At 43.8% G+C, this 17,219-nt stretch overlaps 2 long non-coding RNA genes across 2 annotated transcripts in view; both read right to left on the reverse strand.

The window, feature by feature from the left end:
* LOC115352687 overlaps positions 1 to 5,178 on the reverse strand; it is a 28,596-nt gene extending 23,418 nt beyond the window's left edge. The window contains exons 1-4 of the long non-coding RNA XR_003927235.1: positions 5,075 to 5,178; positions 3,612 to 3,666; positions 3,133 to 3,304; positions 1,980 to 2,219 (exon numbers count right to left, since the gene is read on the reverse strand). This is a non-coding gene — a long non-coding RNA (uncharacterized LOC115352687). The remainder of the gene's footprint in view (positions 1 to 1,979; positions 2,220 to 3,132; positions 3,305 to 3,611; positions 3,667 to 5,074) is intronic.
* Positions 5,179 to 11,928: 6,750 nt separating this feature from the next.
* LOC115352693 overlaps positions 11,929 to 17,219 on the reverse strand; it is a 49,412-nt gene continuing 44,121 nt past the window's right edge. The window contains exons 2-3 of the long non-coding RNA XR_003927236.1: positions 13,688 to 13,795; positions 11,929 to 12,102 (exon numbers count right to left, since the gene is read on the reverse strand). This is a non-coding gene — a long non-coding RNA (uncharacterized LOC115352693). The remainder of the gene's footprint in view (positions 12,103 to 13,687; positions 13,796 to 17,219) is intronic.

A 17,219-nucleotide genomic window follows, 5' to 3' on the forward strand; every position in this document is an offset into this window, starting at 1 on the left:
GATGGATGTGTGCATAGCGGCAAGGAAGAAGCTTGAGCAATTTCTTGCAACAGTACAAACTTTGGCTTTCCATCTGGCAGTCCAAGAAAAGATCACCTCTGGTCTCCCTCTCACCCTTTCAGATAAAAACCTTTGACTGGAGACATTAGGGTTAACAGAAATCTGCCCCATGTGCTGGTTCGGCTTTACACTTACATAGCACTGCTGAACACATGTAACTTCCCAAGCTTTGGCTTGAACACCATGATGTTTGGCACAGGATGACTACAGACCAAAAAAACAGCAAAAAGAGGTGAAATATTCAAAGAAGAAAATATATTCTTTATCTTGCAGAGAAACCAAGCAGCACTGATGGCCCTGTAGGAACGAGAGAAGTCTGAGGTTCACTAGTTCCCTGTTTCTACTATATAATCTGGGACATTTTCAGTGTGATCCTGTTGGAGGCAGCAAGAACACGGATGTCTGAAAGCAGGCAAGGAGCAGTTCAAGCGGTGCGTTCACACTTCAAGGGGCACTCAAAGCATCCTACACCTTGCACACAAGTGGGAAAGTGGCTGGAATGATAACACATGTGACACTCATCACGCTGTCACTGGGAGAGGTATCTTCAAGGACAAGCCAATAATAAAATCAATCTCTTCTGCTCCCAGAATTGTTACTATTATCTGCCTCCTCATTTGCCAGAGCTTTCACACCTGCTTGGAGAAATTCAGATTCTGTCACCTTGCCTGATCACAACATCAGGCATGATTTACGAAGGAAGCCAGCTGAATTTCTTCTGTATTCCTTCTTACTTTAGTGTCCAATCAGTATCAGGACAAAAACCCCCCAAACCCGCAAATAGCTAAGCTTCTTCTCACTTGGTAGATGAAATGCAATCTTGGTTTCATGCATCACTCACACACCTTTATGCAAACATGTATAATACTCACATCAGCATGCTCCCTGGAAACTTTACATAAAAGTACAGAAATGCTATTGTTTTTCACCCAAGAGCTTGCTGCAAGTATTTTTGAATAGGACACCTGGTTCAACAGTTGTGCTGAAGGGCCCTTACGGAGATCATGGCTCTGCCGTACTAAAGCACTGTACACAACAGTCGGTCACTCAGAGACCTGACTCCTACCAAACAGCCCACAGAAGAAGCCTGAAAGGGCAATAAACAAAAGGGACATTTCTATTTCACAGGATTTGTGGCCAAAGGCAGAGCTGCCTTTTGGCTAAAGTGGTTTCTAATTTCGGCTGTCGGTCTCACGGTCTCCGAGGCTTTGCTGCCGGCGGAGCTGGGATGGCTGCGAGGGACATATATGTGCTCCTCGGCTGCTGCAGCTTATTTTTGGCTTCTGCAGTTTCCTTTCTAGCTGTGTTGAAACAGAGAGCTGTGGACTAGAAATATGCCCCATTCAGCAGTTGTTTTAGCATGAAGCCCTGGCAGGAGGAGGGCTAATGCAGCAGCATTTCAGCCTCCGCAGCTAAAACAGACTGCAGTTGTTACCTTGGGTCCGGAGAGGGGACTCCAAGTCCAAAGTCCAGTCACTGAACATCACTCCTTTGCTTTTTCTGTTGTTGTTGGCTGTTCAGCAGTGCAAATGATCACAGGCAAGCTGACTTCCAGAGCTTCTTTTCATTTAGAGGGACAATCTCAAGTGGTGGACAGTCCTACGCCAGGTTTTCTTAACATTCACTTGCCTTCAGAGGTACAAGCCTGCCCAGCGACAACAGCAGAGGTGGTGTGTGCCTACCAAACCCACCTGCATTAGCCTAAATCAACAACTTATTTCATTGCATTTTCCTTCTTTTAATCCAGAAAGGAGCTACAAAAATATGTGCCTCAACACAAAACCAACTGCATACCAAACACTTCAGCAAAAGAATAAGATTAAATAGGAAAAAACACACTAAAGTCACTTGAAATAGCAGCTACAGCATTGTAGCCTCTTATTAAGGAAAGCAGAATAAGGGACACGATGCACACATACCTATTCTTTACATCAGTGTGTCTGCTCAAGTAAGATCTTGAATTGTCAGATGAACGTACTCTGAGTTTTTGGTTTATAAATATATCTCATTTCTTTTCTTCCCTGCTCTTCCGCCCCAGGCCTCTAAAAAGTATAGGGCCAAACACAATTTCCTCTCACGGTTTTGATTCATTCTTGAGAATGTAGATTAGAAGCAGGAAGCCAGGGAGACCTCGGGATGATTTTAATTGCCTGCGGTTTCTTTTGGAAAAGAGGAGAATAGATATGCAAGTTCCTCTATGAAAGACAGATGGATGACTAAGGTCTACCTCGTTATAAGCTGCTGCAGCACAAACATGGCATGTGGCAGCTCTTTTGAGCACACACACACAATCCTACCATCTCCTCACAAAGACGATGTTAGAGGCTCTCCACAGCTGGACAGCAAGTTCTTGGGATGAGACTATGATGTGCATGCAGATACCGTGACATGAATTAGGATTGGACAATAAGAAAGGAGGGGAGGAAAGAGGGCAAGGTCCCCAAATTATTCATTTCACAGATTTGGCAACCTCAGCTTGCACTCCCCCAATAATACAACTCTGACATTGCCAGGAGGAATTTTTCCTGTGACGCAGAGCATCTACCCTGTGCCTCATGCTGTGTCTGCTAGAACTGCTTGCTTCTTATTATCTAGATTTGTACCTCACTGGTAACCAGAAGGATGCCACAGACTCCTTTCGTACGAATCACAAGAAGAAGTCACAGCTAACAGGCTCTCTCTCTCAGAGGGAACCCTCACCTCTCATTTTAAGTTGAGATCATTTTATGCAACCAACCTGTTGTTCCTTGTCCTAAGGTTTACAAAGATCTATAAAGCCCCATTTCTTTAGGGTCTGGTTAACACCTTGCACTGTCTGCGTTAGACTGATGGCTTACTTGTGGCTGAGTTTGTGGGTTTGTTCTTTCTTTCGTGTGCTGCTGAGGAGGAGGAGCTGCCCGGTGAAGGACAAAAGAGGAAGCCAGAGTTGTTAAGACCTCAGTTTGACAGGTTGGCCATACACCATTCAAGAGCAGCAGCTGTTCTCTACCAAAACTGTCACTGCTGCTACCACATAAAACATTTCCTTTGAGGGAAGTTTTAGGTAGAAAAGCAAAGTATAGAGAGCAATACCTTTGTGACACCATGCCGTCTGAAATTCAATTAGGCCCTTGACCAAAGGGCTGGTGGTTTGGCAGATGTGCAAGCAGCAAGTACGCTCAGCGGTGCCGTCTAAACTGAGGATACTGCTTCTCCTTTGGATGCTGCTTCACCAGGCACATGAGGTCAATTGACTGATTCTTCTCTTGGATTGCCAAGGAAAAGAAATTAGTCATCATTTGATTTATAATTAAAAACATTTTGTAAATTCATGAAAGAGAAAACAGTTTCACTGTTCTAAGAATCAGTAGCTATATAGGGTCACATTTAAGTTTTTAAAGAAAGGAGGATACAGTCAAAGATATTGGACAGCTTCAAAAGAGAAACATGAAGAGTAAATTATATATGGACACTAATGGATTTACAAGAGACATTTCAACCTCATGAAGTCTTTGCAATTCTTTAATGAGATTTCCAGTCTCCTCCTGGTGGAGTCAGCATTGAGAACATACCCAAGCGGTGCTTCATCACAGCAAGCAGCCGAAATAGGAGGCACATGGCAACAGACTAAATGAGAGACAAAATAATTTTGCTCAGAAAAAGGACAAAAATGCTACAAAGAAATTGTATTCAATCTACTTACAGGAAAAAAACCCACAGGCATCCGCAGGAAGCAATTTGTATCCTATTTTGCTGCTTTTAATGTAAAAATGTAGAAGCCAGCGTACTGAATCTACATCTTCCAAAACGGGGCTCGGTGGGAAAGCTCTGCTCTATAGTTTGATTAATACACAGCCAGAAAGCAGCAAGCTGGATGTTTGTTTTTATTGACCCGTTAAGTCAGCTCTAACCTCCACAGTTTCAGTACACTTCTATCACTGCCGGATCATCCAATGCCATGACGAGCAATTCTCAGAAGCCGGGACCTAAGAACGCAGACCCTGGTCCGCAGCAAAAGGCCACGGACGCATCATTGCCTGAGCGCTGTTGGCAGGGACACGGAGAGAACTGGACCCCACCTCAGCACGCGAGGTGGCCAGCACAACTCCCCACTCTCCTTGCACCGTGACCTACGTTACGGAAACCAGTTCCAACTTCAACGGGGAAGGCATCGACAGCATGCATCCTTAATAATATTTAATAATATGAAGAAGACGCTGTCTCCTAAGCATTACAAAGCCCTAAACTGAGGCTGGACCAGGAGAAATCAGGAGGAAGTGATTCATTTCCCCAGGGAACACAGGACCCGGCTTATGAAAAACCTCGGGACATCACACGACTGGGAATCTTCACTTCTTAACAGCACTACAGAGCATCATTACCTGATGAAGTGTCCAAATACTGACAGTAGGGACGTGACGTTAACTGCCCTGCACACAGAAAGAAGCCTCAGGTGGGCTTGCTAAGGAGCTGTGAGAAGTTTTGGGAAGACATATTACAGGGGAATGTGAAAGTATGCTGGAACAGACTCCCTGGACTTGCGCTGCTGGTGTTCATTGTCCAAGGGGACCAGAGGGGCCAAAAGTAATTAAAAGCCCACATTTCTGTTTTTAATACGGAATCTTTTTTCTTTTTTTTAATTGTTTCTGCAAGTTAAATAGATATTCCAGGTAAAACTTTGCAGACAATATGGGTACTAGACCACTTTGTATGAAGATTGACTACCATCTTTTTCAAAGTACTTATACTAAATACCATTAAAAACTCAGACCTCTTGCCTCTCTCCGATTTGTGCTCTGTGAACCGCTACATGCACTGTAACGCAAACCATACAAAATAACATATCTATACTACCTGTGTTCTTTCCATATTGTCACAGCATCTCACAAGAAACATGATTTCAGAGCCAGTAAAAGCCATCATTCTCTGCTGTGCAACCTGTGCAGGAGCATTTTTAGCCATTTGCATTGGAGCTGCAGTAGGACAAGAAGAGCTGCTGCATTTAACTATGTGAAACATCTTTTGCACTACTCACAACAGCAGAATGCTCTTGTAAGAGTGGCTTCCTTTAAACCAAGCCAACTTCCAGCACAAGCATCAAAGTCTTTAGTCTGTATCACAGTGTCGTGGTTTAACCCCAACCAGCAACTAAGCACCACGCAGCTGCTCGCTCACTCCTCCCTCCCCCCGCAGTGGGATGGGGGAGAGAATTGGAAAAATAAAGTAAAACTCGTGGGTTGAGATAAAGACAGTTTAACAGGACAGAAAGGAAGAAAAGAATAACAACAACAACAATAATAAAAGAATTGGAATATACAAAACAAGTGATGCACAATGCAATTGCTCACCACTTGCCGACTGATGCCCAGTTAGTTCCCGAGCAGCGATCCCCCCAGTTTATATACTGGGCATGACATCACATGGTATGGAATACCCCTTTGGCCAGTTTGGGTCAGGTGCCCTGGCTGTGCCCCCTCCCAACTTCTTGTGCCCCTCCAGCCTTCTCGCTGGCTGGGCATCAGAAGCTGAAAAATCCTGGACTTAGTCTAAACACGTCTTAGCAACAACTGAAAACATCAGTGTGTTATCAACATTCTTCTCATATTGAACCCAAAACATAGCACTGTACCAGCTACTAGGAAGACAATTAACTCTATCCCAGCTGAAACCAGGACACACGGATGCACATAAAAATCCAAAAGTAAAGAGGAGAGACTGGAATGGTCACAACCATTTGCACTAGAGGCACATGAAGGAGAAGCAAGCAGACGTGCAGGGTGGTGAAGGTCCTGGATGCCCACAAGGCCCCCGGCGGCACCACCGCCCCACACGTTCCCCCCGTGACGTGTCCCGCCTCGCACCGTGCAGCGTTTCACCGCCCTGGCCGTGTCAAGCTAGTTCAAATCCATTCTCGCTGCCTGACACAAGTGACCTGTGAGAAGCAGCTAACAAGCAGTCATTTCATTGCTTCGTGAAAGATGGCCCTATTCTGTGCCATTCAAGCTTGATTTTTCGCAAGAACAAGAATGTGCTGTTCCAAACGTTGCACTTGGCATCTTGGAATGATGCCTCTGATCAGGGGCGCCAGGGCTGGCAGAAAAATGAATTATTACACAAAGATGGTGTCTTTGTCCATTTCTACAGTTTAAGAGAAAGATGCAGGCACTCAACCAACTGACTGCTTGATACTGTTGTTTCTGTAATATTCATGACCCCGCTAGATTTCCAGCATATAAACATGACCAAACTGTGCTTCTGAATCAAATGTCAGCCTACTTGATTCCTCAGAATGGTGGAAGTGACAGTGTATGAGAAGATGCTGTGCCTGCAGTGGGTTAGAAATCATTTTGTGGTAGACAAAGACATACTAAAGCAAGGTTTTGCTCAAAACCAGCAACAGAACCATGACTTGTGATCATTATTTCTAGAGGTTGTTAATTTTTATCTCAAAATTGTTCATGAATAAATGGGGAATTTTTTTTAAAAAGTGCTCTGCCTGGGAAATAAATTGTTTGCTAAACAAGAAATATTTGGTCTTCTTCCCAGGAACAATCACCTGACTTCCTCAGATCAGAAAAGTACTTAGGTTGCCCTTGGCTCATGCTCAGGTGTCTCCTTTTATAAAACTGAACACCTGTAAATTGTATTATAGCAATTATACCCATTAACAAATGGGGAGCTGTGAAATTTCATGATGTGATCAGAAAACTAGGCAGACAGGAAACTACAGAAAGAGGGACAAGGAGGATAAAAAAACCCCACATAATTAAGATGGTGAGGTGAACTCCTCTAGCACACCTAGGCATCCCTCTCCAGAAACATATCATGCACTGTGATGCACTGGCTCATCACAGGTCCATTTCTCTAGAGACAACCGAATTCTGATTTATCATGTGTTCATATGCTTCCATGAGGTCTCAAAGGATGCTGTGATTAAAAAGATTGCTGGAAATCCTGTCATTTAATTGCTGCCAGGTAGACTCCCACCTGCTGGCACACTCCTCTCACCTGCTTCACCAAACATCTCCCCAGCCAAATGGCGTCCCCTCCTCTCAAGCTCTCAAAGTGCAGCACCAAGTACGGTCAAATCACACCCTTTAGCACAAATGTGGAGTGATTTCTACTTTATATAGGTAAAACTGAGATCTCCAGGGACACAGGGAAACTTCATTCACTCTTCACTCATCCTGGGATAAAATACAGAACCCAGGATGCAAAGACTCCCCCTGAACCGCCCAAGCCCTCTTTCCTTCTACCACAGGTAAATATATCTTGTCCAGACTAGGCTCCATCTCAAACTAGTCATATTTTTGCCTCTGTTTTTTGACAGGAACAAAACTGTACTGTTCCAAATCTTGTAAGTGGAAGTCTGCTTCAGAGCCTCACTTTTCCTACAGTTAAAAATTTTCTTCTAATTTCTAGCCTAAATGTATTCATCACCAGTCTATGCCCTGCTGTTCTTGTGCCAAGATTGACTGTTAGCTTAAATTATTCCTTCCGACACACAGGGCAAACCCCTGTTGGTTTTACAGACTGCAGTCATATTGCCTCTTTGCCATCATTTTACTATGCAACACAAATCATCTTCTGCCTCTGTGTTACCTTTTCATTAAAGCAAACCATCACTGAACATTTTTCTAAGTAAGTTCATCCTTCTTGAACATGAGTGACCAGAACTGCACTCTTGATTCCAAATACACAACTTTAATGCCCTTCTCTATCAACTCTACAGATAGGATTGCATTTGCCTTTTCCCCAGCTGCATCACGTTGGCATCTCATGCTGCAAAACACAGCACAGGTTTTCAAAAACCATATTGCATAAGATTAGCCCAATTCTTTTCTGCAATAAAATTTGTAGACAAAGGAAATGCAGCAAGTCTTATCTGGACCAAGCCACTAGCATCTTTCTCTGCCTCACTCCTCTCTGAGTTATGAGCCCAGTTCACAGCAAAGTGGATTATGTTTAATCCTTAGGTGAATAACCTTGTACTTGGTACCATTCCACTTTATAACATTGCTACTGCTTAATCTTCAAGGTCATCCAATTCTTCTTGCACCATATCTTGATCTTCCTTTTATTGATGTGTCTCACAACTTTGTGTCAGCAACAGAAAGCTATATTTCATTAACTCTCTCCGCTTTCTGAGCCAAAGTCACTAATAAAGATATTAAGCAAGATTGGTCCCAAGACTGCCCCTTGATAAAGTCTCAGTAACCTCCCTCCAACCTTTCTTCCCTTTACAGTATCACTTCCTGCCATCTCCCTGTTACCCAAGTGCTTGTACTTCTTCCTAATCCCTGTCTTCTCCAGTTTATCTAACTCCCTGTGAATCATGGCATCAAATAATTTCTGTTTCTTGCATTTCTTTGCCAAGGAGATCAGTCATTTCATTACTTAAAGGTATCACATAAATTTGGCAAAATCTCTGATAATCCCGTGTTGCACTTTTTTCTACTTTGCATTTATTCTTGCTGTTTCTCTGCTTCCCAAATTGGTCTATAGTCCTGCGTATGTACTGAGGTTAGATTAGCATGTCTGCCTGTCCATGAGATTTCCTGTTCTTTAGTGAAACGGTGTAAACTCAGACTTCACAGATTTATTTAAAAAATTTTTTTTTAAATTTCCTTATTTCCACACTAGGACTTCATGTACAAATTGTAGCAGAATTCTGGGAAAGATACAACCAACCCCTCAGGCACGTCCACTAAACTCTCAAAGTTTTGCATCCACCTTGAATGTGGTAGTTGCTTCTTCTTCATACCTCAGGGCTACTAGTCACCTTCCCTTTGTTCACCCCAGGTACTGAAAAAGGGTGGGAAAGTATTGGCTTGATCAGGTCCAACAGAATCATCTTTCCTGAACAGAAAGGCAAAGCAGTTTCCTAGTTTTGGAGCTTCACCTATGTCACATTTAATTGTAACCTGTCCTTATTGCAAAGTGCATCTCCCCCCATCCCTTCACCATTTCCTCGCTGTGTAATTATTTGCTTGCAAGATCTTTTTTCTATTTATTTGCTTTACTTCACTTTGCTTTGAGTCTAGCTCAAGATGGTTTTTGACAGTTCTTACTTTCTCTCTAGGGAGCCATGTGATATTTCCCTCTTAGTTTTCAACTTTTGTGGTTATTTAAGCTACCCCATTAATTTAGACCTGGGGCCTAAAAATTCTGTTTCTGCTTTTTAGAACTTTTTAATGTCAAAAGTGGGAATGACCCCCTGGGATAAGAGAAATGTTAAGGCTGAGATTCTCCAATGATCAAGCTCACCATAGTTTAAACATCTATCCTGAGTAAGACTTTCCAACTTAATTGCCCCAAAGATTGAGAAGAACAGGCAAAACTCTGAGAACAAAATCCATTCATGTTGCTTCTCTCCTCATTAAGTATAATATCACATTCTGATATTGTTTCAGTCTTAGAAGCTGAACTGTTAATTGTCTCCATAATTAACTCTTCGACTTTCTCTCATTGGCCAAGGGTGAGCTCCGTGATTATCTACTAAGTAGTAGGTTGGCTCACATTAAAGACAGGAATGCTTCCCAGGGATCCCACATAATGAACGACAATAACAAAAAATTACAAGGTCCAGGAACACTTTTTGCTACTAAATACTCATTGGAAGAGATGGGAAAAACAGAAGACAGAAGGTTACAGTTATTGCTTGCTCATTAGCTCTGCTTAAATGTGTGGGAACTCACACCCATTACCATGACTTATTAGCAATTTCCCTTCCAGATACGCTGGGCAAAATGGGTAAAGAGGTATTTATGTCAAAGCGAATCCCCTGTCCTCAGAGGGCTTCTGATGCCACGTTGCACTGGAGCGGCAAAGCCTCCATTTACCCAGGGAGCTTGGGCCAAACCCTACGGCCTCCGTCTACCGGCTGCTCCCATGCAAACCTGAGCTCTGGCAGCCCTCCATCACTTCTAATGGGCAACAGCTCCAAAGTCAGAGTTAAACTGTTTCGCACCCAGTGGTGCCCCAGGCTCTCAGCCTGCTCTTCTTCAGGCTCCTCTGGAGCAGTGACTTCGGTGGAGATGATTGTTTTGCAACAGCAAATGTCTCTTCTGACAACTCACATCATGTAGTAAGTGGGGCAGAAAAATTGAACGGTACTTTTTTCCACTATTAAGTATCCAAGAAATGTATTTAAGAAATGAGGGAAGTGGGTAGCATTTCTATCTAAATGCAGGATATAGAGTTCCCTCTTTTGTACACCCTCAGAAGAGTAGGGAAAATGTGCCACAGAGACATCTGGAGGGATTTCAGGACTTGAGTGCTTTCCATCTGGGACCACAAATAAAAAAGTAGCGCTGCAAAAAAATTCCATTTCTAGACCAGATAACAAAACTACCTCCCCCAGAGCCATTAGATGCCAGAATGGAAAAAGGTATCTGACTAAAATAGCCAACTATTTACATCTTCATTTTTAAAAATTATTGATCAAAACTGAGCTGCAGTTATATGCGACAACAGCTAGGACAGAACAGGTAGTGCATGCCTGCAGATCAGCCAAAAAGAATGGTCTACTACAACTACAAATGGCAAATTCAACATGAAGTACCGACATGTTTGCAGGCACAAAGCTGAGATGCAGCAAGTTAGCCCAGGCCTGATCCTGCTGCCCGTGTGTCCACCAGAGTCCTGCCCCTGAGTGCTCCGGGAGGCAGCTGGTTAGCACGACTGCTTGCATGAACCAGCTATGTTGCTCAGAAGACATATGCACTCCAATATAGCTGGAAAAAGCCACTGACAGCAAAACTCTGGCAAGAGCCTACTGTTATACTGGCCAAATCCTAACATTTTCTCAAAAACCCAAACAAAGCAAACCAAAATTCCCACTGCGGTCAAGTGGACTCTTGTAAAACATGGCTAACCAAGGTCTTTCAGACAGTGACTATTCTCTTAGACCTCTGGCTCACTTCTGGAAGCACATCTATAATTAATACTGATGAATTAGAATTAACACTACCACTAAGACCTGATGTTTTGGAAGCTGCCTGGGCAATACAGATGCCCACTCCCCTCTATTTCTAATGGGAACTGAGCATCCAAATGCCTTAAAACCTTTCTCTGTTCCCACATAGCACATAAAACCCCTTCTTTGATAACATGCCCTAACCGCTCGGCCCAGTCCTGGCACGGAGACAAAGCAGGGTGCTGACCTTCCTCTGAAGCAAAAAGGTTTCTCCAGGCCTGCTCCAGGCAGAGAGTACTGGAGCGGGAGCCGCCGCTCCCAAGAAGCCGGAGCATAACAGCGTTCTTTACAGTGGCATGCGCCCTTGCCTGCCTAACTCACACACGGTCAAGCTGGAGAACATCCTTAATGAGCTAATGTGAAGGTTTTATACCAAATAAAGCAAGGGGTAAATGCAGCTTTGAAATGGAAAAGATTCTCTCCTATACAAAAGTGCATCATGTCACTGTAGAGGGTGATTTACATTTATTGCATGCAGAGTGAGGACTACACATTTCTGCAAAATATACATTTCTTAAAAAGGGAGAATCATTTAGAAATTGTTTAGAAAAAACACCTCCCTTGAAACTATGTAGGCTATTTCAGGGTAGTCCCATCTTCATCGTTTGTTTCTCATCTTCAAGGTAGACTGGCCAGCTCAGGGTTCCCGTACCCCACTCCTCTCATGGGACTGTCAGTCAAACTGTGCCCACCTCCAGCGGTGAAGTGTCAAGTCCCCAGGCCTCTGGCAGGCAGTTTCCTTACTCTAGTTTGGCTCATCTGAACACAGCCAGAGCAGGAATTAAAACAAAAAACGTGCAAAGTGACTAGAGCAGGACTACGATCCAACGTAAGATTTCAGTTCTTGTTTTTCATTCCCTGTACAATCCACTTCTGATTACGACTAGACAAACAACATACTACAGTCCACCATGACACGTGGTTCCTGGCAGAAGCAGCACCAATGCTTACGCCGCTGTCACTGCACTGAAGAAATTGTCCTTCATCCATGTAGCATTGGCCTTGTCTTAGAAGAGGATGTCATTTCCCATCTGTAATCTCCAGGAGCATTTCCGAGTGGCACTTGGATGCCATGTCTGTAAATGCTGACACCAAAGAACAACTTAAATTAAGAGATAATGGCGTAAACATTGCCCTGTGTATTGTACTCCTTTTTTTTTCCTTGCAGAGTAGCACTGTAGGCAAAAGGAGTTCTGCACCACAAGTAAATCATCAGCAAAGAGCACCACAGTCACACTTTTTACGCACAGTAATCTCCCGAGGTTCAGTGTGCCACCGCTGCTACACCACTGCCTGGAAGGTGGAATATTCAAAAGCACCCTTTCACAACAAACTGCTTCTCATTCTAACTTCACATATGTTTGCACTGCCTGCCTCTGCTCCTAAATTTAATTTGGAGTTGATTCTTGGACACTTCCAAAAAAACCCATTCATGAAAAAATATCACCAAGGTTTATACAATCTCCATCTGAAGGTGTAATTTACCTGAACTTCATCTGAAGTAATTACTGAAACATGAGATAGAAAGGACGCTAGACCTTCGGTGCTGGAAATATTTGGTGTTTTTCAGGAATGGTTCAAAAATGAGCCAGGACTGAAAGCTACAGCAGCTTGCATGATCAAGCTCCACATCTGTGCCACTTTACACAACACTGTTAGAAGGGGGAAGATGTGGGGGGTCATGCCAAGAGGACCAGGCTAAATCTGTTCCCTTCACTTCTAGTAAACCAAAGAGAAAAGTGCCCCAAAATCACAACTTTCAGATTCAGCTAGAAAATAAGGTGCATGGAAGTCTTTGCACGAGGAATCTATTTGGCTTAATATGTTAAGACTACAGAAACAAGTGGCCATGGCAGCTGGGCAGTTTATTGCCCCCCCCCCCCCCCCCCCCATTCCAGCATAGACAGGAAGCAGCAGATATTAACCATTATAAATTTCCACCTAAAAAAAGCAATAAAGGGTAGTTGTACCTCTAAGACCTTATCCATAAGGGAATATTTCAAAACTATTTCAAAATCAACTAAAACTCTATATCGGAGGCACAACAGCTATTTTGCTTTCACGCCCCATCTGCACATTCCTCTTTCGCATTAAGGATTCTTCTTTGCCGTTTAGCATCTGAAGTGATTATGCCTAAACCACATGACAGCCTTCTTGGTGTGGAAAAAGAGCGTCGAACATGGCAGGGGCAGAATAGTCAAATAGTTTCAAAACTGTGATTCCCAGCTAGCTGTCTGAACCAATAAACCTGAGGAGAAGCCCTTCTCCTGCATCAAAAATGTAAGCAGCAATGGACCTATTGGGTGCCCCCTAGAAATTGCTGTCATGTACATGCATATAAACACAGGGGTCAAATTATCTCTTTCAAGGTGATGCAGAGATTTCATTACTTTGAAAATGACAGAATTCAGTGGAGGTGAGTCCTTATTAGATGGAGTGGTCAAGTGAAACACATTGCTTTATTCATGATGAGATCGTGACTGTATTATCAAAAAAGCCTTTGGGTCTCAACTCAGCATTCCCTAATTTTGCTGCTCTGGTTCAAACCAGGTCTCCTGTTCTTTGGTTTTCCAGCATTTCAGCCTTTCCCTCTTCCAACCTCTGAAAAAAAAGCCCACCAGTTTGAGACCTGAATGCTCTATTTGGTGACTCAGTGCTCAGGACACTCACCTGAACCATACAGTCATGATGTGAAGTCACAGATATTCTGGGGCCAGCTAGATCTGATATGGTAAAATGGCACCAAGGACTCCTGCCTTCAGACTTCCCCACCGAGACCTGGGGAAAGAACAGGAGACCGAAAAGGGCTAAGAAATCTGGGAATTGGGGCTTCCACATTCCAGTCCTTCCTGCGGCTTACCTCATCGATGACCCCCAGCTGACCATGCAGGTCCTCAGTGCCACTGTTCTCTCAGCTGACTCACAAGAGCGTTAGGAAACTCGAGCACCTTACAGGCTCGGTGACACACAGAATAGCTCTGGTGGGTTTCCAGAGACACCGAGACCACTCAGGTCTTCAAGAGACTTGGAAAGCATCAAGAAACAATGCGGCTGCATGGTATATAAAAACTTGCATGGTTTTGTTTGGCAGTGCAGCAGGCCCAGTAGAGCTTGGGTCATGTAGGAGAGCTGCAGAGGCATTTAAGTGCCTCCCTTCAGCACTCTTCACTCTGCACTTGGGTCTGTGCAAGCCCTCTGCTTCTCGCCTTCTGTACCCTCCCCACACACTCTACAATTCACATCAGTGCTTGGAAGTTCAGTGCTGTTTGAACTCCAAACATCTGCCACCAAATTATTTCTCTCTCCCGGTTCACTGAGCAGATTCTGCATCACTGAACTACAGCGTTTATCCACTGACAGCAGGCTTATCACGGCAGCGCCAACATTTTGCAGCTCATGTGCACTTATGTGAGGGGAAGCACCCAAAGCACTCTGCAAAAAAAAGAAAGGGGATGGCTCCTCTGATAAATAGAGAGAGCTCCTTCCCTTCCCCAGCTCAAAAAAAACCTCAAAGCAGGTAACTGATACAGTAAACAGTCCATTAAATTGAGCCAGCTGCTAAATGACAGTGGAACTCCTACGGCATGAACAGATGTGCCCGTTGTGTATGCAACATATCGATTAAGGTCCATGCTGTCACAAGGAACAGTCAAGAAATCCAGAAGGGCTGGATGCTAATGTCTAGCCAGGAGGAAGATTCCCCACTACATGGCGGATTATGCAAGCGTTAATCTACAGGCACGTTTTTCCCTTGCTCCCTTGGCAGAGCAACAGGCATACGGATAATGCTTTTAAGTGTCCATTTACTGATTTAAATTAGAAAAAAAATAATCCAAAGTGCTCATGACATCTACATGAATGCTAAATGAATTCGTCGTGATTGGCGCTATTACAATGAACAGCAAATGCATTCATAATGGCAGGACATTTAAGAAGTAATGTGTTGCTGGATCCCTTGTCCACAAAAGTGATAATAAGGAAATGGGTGCACCACATAAATTTAAGAGGAACGCAGGCACTGGCAAGCTGCTGCTTCAAAGGCTCAAAAGAGAAGTACAAGTGCATGTGGGTTTTAGCACCTCAGCTGCAGAATTATTCTTGCTCTGTACTGTAATGGAGCTTTTTCCACCTCTGAATCTGAGCCATCTAGACCACTTTCCAGTGCAGAAATGTTCCCTATAGGATACTTGCTACCGCCTTATCTGATCTGATTTTCAGACATCTGAAAAGAGAGGCTTTCGACCATTCCCCTGGAAAATTTTACAGTCTCAGAAAGGTTAAGGATTGGAACAAGCGCCTGTAACTGAACCCAAATCTCTTTTCTTAATTTGTTCATCTACAGTCAGGATTAGATCTGGAAGATGTCTAAGGCACACAAGTTTCATTTCCACTGTTACATCAAATCAGCCAGCAAAGAGCAAAGTCATCTCACCGAAGGCAAAGCACTGGTTACTATCAAGCTCACCTAAGCACAAAAAAATGCGAGGGCAGTGTACGAGCGTGCAGGTACGGACTAGTAAGGCCAGAAACATTCCCTGGGACAGATATCCAAAACCTTCCCTGCAAATGCCCTATCTGGGGCAGTCTCAGCTTCACACCCTGAAACCCCTAAACTCAGTTATTGAAAGCCTGCCTTAACAGGTATCTCTCCAGGAAAGGTACACCAGCAAGGCATGGAGCACACAGCACTTGCACCACCCCATTTCAGCCACACACAATTGCTTTCCGAACAAAAGGCAGGGAAGATTAACAATTTCTGCATCTCTCAGTCTCCTCTTTTTCTCCTCTTCAGGTGCAGGAGGAGTGCGTGGCTCTCGTGGGCACTCGGATAACCCAGACACAGGCTCACCTTTTTAGGCTTTCCACCAAGAAACAACAAGAGAAAGCCTGGGAGGAACGGCCCCGTACCTGCATTGCCTTTACGTCTGTGCCAACGGGCTGGTGCTCACGCCGCGGGCAGTGCAGGGGACGACAGCCCACAAGCACGGAAAGGAAATGGGGACAAGTACTTGGGGGCAAAGCTTTCAGCAACAGCTGTAACCAAATTACACCACCAGCAGAAGTTGTGCCGGCATTTGGTAATTCCCTTTGTCCTCATCCCTATGATCAAAGATTAAAAGCATCTCAGGTAACTAGCTATTCATCACAACAACTCAGGGGAAAAAATACCCAGCAGGAAGCAGAGCACCTGGAATTGCTGAAATAAATGCATGCAGCGCTGCTGACAACCGGGTGGTTGCCTTGCTCTGTACCACCGGTGTTGATTTTGGCTCAGTGCCTTCAGCACGTTATGGAAATTGGAAGCCTGTGGCCCTCCCCACAGAGGACATGAAGTCAGCTCTCCTGTGAGCCTCCTCGGGTTTGTGAGATACCCACGATCCACAATAAAACAGCTCTTTTTCCTACTCCTCTCATGTTGTCCCTTACCTCCTTCCTGTGATGAAAAACTCCTTTTTAACACAGACAGGTCACAGCAGGGTGATGGAGTTACATTTTAAGCTTGTCCTATAAACAGAAAAAGAGCTAGAAACTCTACTTTTTTGTCCTTGAAAAGGCAAGAACCATTTGCTGGTGCTGTCTTAAGATGACGTTGCCGAGAATGCTTTGACAGCAGAAGTATTTATGACCTTGGCAATTTTATTTAAAAAATTAAAAGCTCAGATGCTAGGAACAAATAGGTTTGCGGTCTCATACACAAAAACAATTTCTATGTGTACGTCTCATTAAACTTTTATGGAAGTTAGTGGTCTTTATATTTTAAGCTGCTTTTGGAAATAGGTGACTTGGAAGAAGTTGTTCCTATGTGCTTTTAAAATGTGATTCCATCTACAACCAATTTCACAAGAACTCAGTAAAGTGACTTGAAAACGTTTCCCCCTCATATTTGTTACGGGGTGCTAATACACAAGAGACTTTCATTCAGCAGCTTTGCTTTTGTGCTTTCACTTTGCTTCAACATCAATGGTTTTGTAAAAAAAAATCACACTACGCCTAAGCTGTGTACCAGGCCCAAACACACTGTGGTGTGTTTCTGAAAAGGGAACCAGAAAGCAACCAAGAAATTCACTTGCAAGCTGTGGAACGGCTGCTATTGCTCAATAATATAAAAAATTACTGCTACAGTGAGTTCATCAGAATAAGGGTATCTTGCTTTGTGATTTTTTGCTGGCTTCCAAACCCAGTATAGGAGAAAAATAACGTG

Source organism: Aquila chrysaetos, chromosome 2 (assembly GCF_900496995.4).
Source record: "Aquila chrysaetos chrysaetos chromosome 2, bAquChr1.4, whole genome shotgun sequence".
Lineage (NCBI taxonomy): Eukaryota > Metazoa > Chordata > Aves > Accipitriformes > Accipitridae > Aquila > Aquila chrysaetos.